Here is a 5,403-nt window from a genome sequence, read left to right as displayed (position 1 = left end):
TCTTCTCCCTAAACCTTTATTTATAGGAAAAATTTCACCCTAAAAAATGCCAAGAATCTCTATGCTTTCAATTTTATTACAAATCAAATAATATAATTAATAACCTTAATTAGCCTGATTTGATTCCCTTTTAATCATGCCATCTGAAAAAATTAATTTCAAAATTTGAAATTTGAATTTCAAATCCGAAATTTGAATTTCAAATCCGAAATTTGAATTTCAAATCCGAAATTTGAATTTCAAATCCGAAATTTGAATTTCAAATCTGAAATTCAAATTTAAATTAAAAAATTGAAGAATATTTCCTTATTAGATTGGATAAAAGAAATCTTTTATTATTATTTTTTTTATTATTTTTTATCCGAAAATAAGTATTTAAGGAGAAAGATAATTATATATTTTTTATTATTTTTTTTTTTGAAATTCGAAAAATAATAATAATTTTTTTTATCCCATCATGATTTTAAGCGTGATATTCTATTTAATTGCTATAATTCTGAAAATATTTTTTCTTTTTTTAAAAAAAATATCTTTCCTCATCTTCTATTTATGGAAAGTCAAAATATAAAATAAAAAAGAAAAACATTTATTATTATTTTTTATTCTTTTTTTGTTTTGGAAGATGACATGTGGGCCTATGGTGGCCCAAACTATATTTTTTGACATGTGGGCTTAAACCTTATTTGTATTTCCTTGAAAATGGAAAAAAATTATTATTTGGAAAAGAATTGGGCTTTTTCTGGGCCGGACAAAAATGAGTGTTCACAGCGTCGAACAAAAAATAATCCCTCAAGTTGAATCTTTTATACACATCATATACATTTATATATGTCTCCCACATTTGCTTCAAGTCTTCAATTAATGGAGCCAATTATATGTTTGTCATTTCTTGGTTGTTTAGGTCCAGAAAATAACATAGATAACATCATGTATTTGCACTTCATGCATAGAGAAGGAGGTATGTATATCACTGATATTATTGGTCATGTACTACGGGAGCTACCTTGAACATTATATTGGTTAACTCCATAATTTGACAATGCAAGGCTTAGATTTCTTGATTCTTGACCAAAACTAGGATAGTCATGATCATTTTTTCTCCATTCAGGAGAATCTGCAAGATACCCAAGTTTGCAATCTTTAATCCTTTCATTAGCACAATCCTTAATATCTTTTCTCATCATGTACATTCGTATTATTTTCTTTCATATGCATCTTAGAACAATCCTTAATATCTTTTCTCATCATGTCTTTTCCAACATGTGTAACTCTGATCGATACTATGACACACTAAATGAATTTTTAGCTCATTTGGAGTAACTAGATTGGAGTAACAACATTTTAAACAATGACATACAATTTTACTAGGGTTTTCAAAATTCTCAGTTGCAAACCTAACAAATGATTTAACTTCATCCTCATACTCGTTTGTCAATCAATTGGCACTCGTCCATTTTTTATCAATACTTTCATCCATTTTATCCCGGGGGAGAATAACAATGACAAGTGATGGGGGAGACCTCTATTTATAGTGGTTGAAGCGGATGACGTGGCTCTAAAGAGTATTGTTGGCATGACCGACTATCCTGACCTATCGAGGGCTGCTGTTCTCATGCCAAGCGGCTTTGGCAGGGCCGTACTATGTACATAGTTGGCTTCTAGCTTGTGGCAAGCCTGACAGCCATATTGTACTCTGTTCTTGTCACACAGCAGAAAGGTAGGTGGGGCTATAAGGTGGCCTGGTAGTACGTTGTTGGCAGTGTGTTAGATGGGGAGTGGTCTTGGATCCGACCTGGAATATCTAGTCATCCAGGGGTTGACTTTCGGACGAGCTCCATTACTAGTTGTACTCGGCCTTGTTTGGTTGGATATGTGACTACCTTTGAATAGTTAGGACACCTAGATAATCGAGATGGAATCGTTTCCCCCAGTCTAGTAGTATGATCGGAAGGCAAGCATGTTGGTAGACTCTAGGTATATTAGTAGGGTGTCATTAACATTCTGATTTGTGCAACGCGTGGATGGCCAGCATTAATGCTTTTTGGTTATCAGACCGTTTTGCGGCGCAATGTACTTGAGTATGATTTGTCGGTTCATTTCTTGTTGTTTTTCTGTCTTGGTTCCTAGGTCGTCGTTGGATCACACTTGAGTGTCTTTTGAACAGGCAGGACACATTTTGAGTTGGGCCGTGAGGGGTGGCCTTGGTCCAATTTTGCCTATAAATATGGGGGATTCCTCTTCATTTTCTTCACTTTGCTTTCTGGATCCTCTGCTATCCAAACTACTCTACTGCCGATAAACCTCGTTTGTTCTTTAAACTATTTTCAAACTTATTTATAGGTAACTTATCCTTCCTTTTTCCTTTCATAATTATGGTCCTTATTATTGACCTGGAGTCTAGTTCCGATGAGGTGGAGGTTTTGTTCGGACCTCCTCCCAAATTTCTCTCTCGTTCATTCATTCTAGGGATCAACTCGCCTAGAGATGTGCGAGTGATCTAACACTCTCAATTCTGGTGGCCTGTTGGAGCTGGAGGTTGATAGGAAAAAGGTCGTAGGGATGCACCAGACAGCTTTTCCGGGGAAGCAGCGTCCGGTCATAGATAGGGAATCCAATTTGGAATTTGATGCTTCTTCTAGTAAGAGATTGAAGATATCGAGATCATACACGGGAAGGGCGGAGAGGTTTCCATCCTTGAGGGCCTGGATGGACATGAATCCCGCTACTGATGAGTTGACTGGGAAGTGTTGGACACTGCTAGTTATTTTCCTCAGAAAGTGACGCCCAACGTTATCGTTTTGGCATGTGCATCAAACTGTACCCAACTACACGCTCCGTCTTCTAAAGATTGGGTCTGCCATGATCTTTATGTGGATCGGGGGACAAGTAGAGTCTCTTTATGTATGAATACTACACCTGAAAGATCATGCTCAAAATACCTCTGGATGAGTGGTATGTGGATATGCTGAACCATTTGGGGGTTACCTCGTCTCAACTGCATCCAAACGTCTGGGGATTTATTCGGGCATTCAAACTTTTTTGCAAGGTGATGACGTTCCCTTGCATTGTTCACCTGTTCTTCTATATTTTCCGGGTAACCCATATAATCAACCCAAATGAAGAGAGGATCGGACGCTGCGGGTGGACTTGCCTTTAGTTGAAGAACAAGTACGCCTTATTCCACCCCTTCCACTCTTGTGCCTAAACCTGGAAAGTGAGGTTCTACCATGATGAAATATGGGAAGCAGCCTATTAGTGGGCCTAAGGATCCCGGGGGAGCGTCATGGGTTCGAGTCGCGGGAGGCTCCCCTTTGTGGGGAATAAAATACTGCAGGAAGTATTTAAGCTGGTGGGTGGCACGCGCAGTGTCGTCATGGACCGGGGAGGTCGCATGCCATTTTTGCGGTGTTACCGGTGACATGCTCAGTGTCGTCACGGGCCGGGGAGGTCGCATGACATTATTAGGGTGTTACAGGTGTTGGCGTAACTTGCAAATGACAACAGCTTTGCCCAGATCAGTCAAAAGTACCTGGATGAGGATTGGTCTTGGACACGCATCAATGCGTATGTCCAATATGGGGAATTGTTGTTGGAGGATGATGGCTCTATTGTGAAGTTGTCAGTCTTGGGAAGGGGGGACACCTGAATGTCGTTTAATAGCTTATTGGATTTTCTGTACTTTTTCTGTAATTTCCTTTTTATCAATGAATTTTTCTGTTCCGTATTTGGTTTGCCTTCTTTTACTTTCTGCATTGTGAGAAATCAATTATTGTTGGTAAGGTACCGTTGACCCGAAATAACCTCATTAACATGCATGTTTCAATTAATTTTGTCGCAAAAGCGAAATTGGTCAGTCTTTATGCTTCAAATAACAATTAAAAACCAAAGATATATCGGTCGAATATAACCCTTTTAATCACCGCCTGACTTAGCAAGTTGAGTGTCGTTTTGGTCAGAGTTGGCCATTTGCTACCTGTTGCTTTTAAAAAAGGGTTAACCCATCAGTTGGATAGAACGAACTTGGCCAGAGGTATTAATACCATAAGTAATTGAATCCTAGAGTAAAGTAGTCTTGGTCAGGGTAACCCAAACAAGTTGAATGTAAACACCTTGCACATAATAAAGCAAGCTCACCTTGAATAGTGTTTCTGTGTCGCAGTCTAAGTTGCTTCCCTACAGTATCTTTATATCACGGATTGTGGATTATTTGCATATTGACGTTACTGGCACTATTATTGTTGAGTATACTGATAAGGATCATTTGGTTGGTGAGAGTCTGATTCACAAGATGGGTATCTACAAATACGGTACTACTTGGCAATACCAGGAGGACTATACTACTATTGATCTGGAGCTTTCCAGTGATGATGATCAGGATGGCATGGATGATCAGAATGTTGCTACTCAGGGGGAGCCCTCTAGGACAGCATCGCAGGATTCTGTTTTTGGTATGGCTCATGTGGAAGCTATGGAACAAAGGCTCAACAACCGCATGGATCTACACTTTCAAGGGTTGAAAGACTCGTACTATGCTGGTATGGAACAGTACGAAGAACGTCAAATTGCTTATTCTGACAACCAATATCAAACCGTGAGGAATCTGATTCAATCAATAGCTGAAGCTCAGAATGCATTCATTCGCTCTACAGCTGAAGCTCAGAATGCAATGTTTTGTTCTGAATTTCAGAAGTTGTCTATGCTGATCAGGGGTGACCAGAATGTTGCTATTCCTGATGATGATATTGATCTTCCTCCACCTCAACCGTAGCTTAGAAGACTTTAGACCTAGGATATCCTACCCTTAGGTTTATTTCTTCTATTATTTCACTTTATGGATTCAGTTGTTGTTACTATTTCGAGACTTATTTGTGCTTTTTCTGTTATGGGTTGACATTTTATGGTTTGTTTGGTTGCTGAATATTTTTTTCTCTATGCTATATTTTTTTTAATTTTGCGTATTTTGCTTTTAATTATGTCAAAATAGCTTATTTGGTTATTTGAATGGTTCTTGATCATATGAGATTTTCTGGTGCATAAATTAAGCTTTTTTTGCACTACATTGCTTATTATGCTAATTGCTATTTCATATGGTAAATCTTGTATGTCGTTCACTCTACCTTTTAGTTATTTTATTGTCTAAACAAGAACATTTGTTCAAGGCACCGAAAATAAAACAGGTTAATAGTTAAATCCCAAATTAATTCATTAACTTCGTTTTATGTTTAACTACATATCTCTCTCTACTTTTGACCTGTGTTATCTTTCTTGATAATGTCAAAAGGGGGAGAAAGGTTGTTTTGTTGTTATTTGATTGTGCAGGTTGATCTTAACTCTGCTTCCGAAATATTTGCGCTTCATACTATCAATCAGTGCCAATACATTCTTCAAGCTAATTCATCAAAC

Source organism: Lupinus angustifolius, chromosome LG09, assembly GCF_001865875.1.
Source record: "Lupinus angustifolius cultivar Tanjil chromosome LG09, LupAngTanjil_v1.0, whole genome shotgun sequence".
Lineage (NCBI taxonomy): Eukaryota > Viridiplantae > Streptophyta > Magnoliopsida > Fabales > Fabaceae > Lupinus > Lupinus angustifolius.
The sequence above is the reverse complement of the archived record's forward strand: the minus strand, read 5'-3'. Positions refer to the sequence as shown.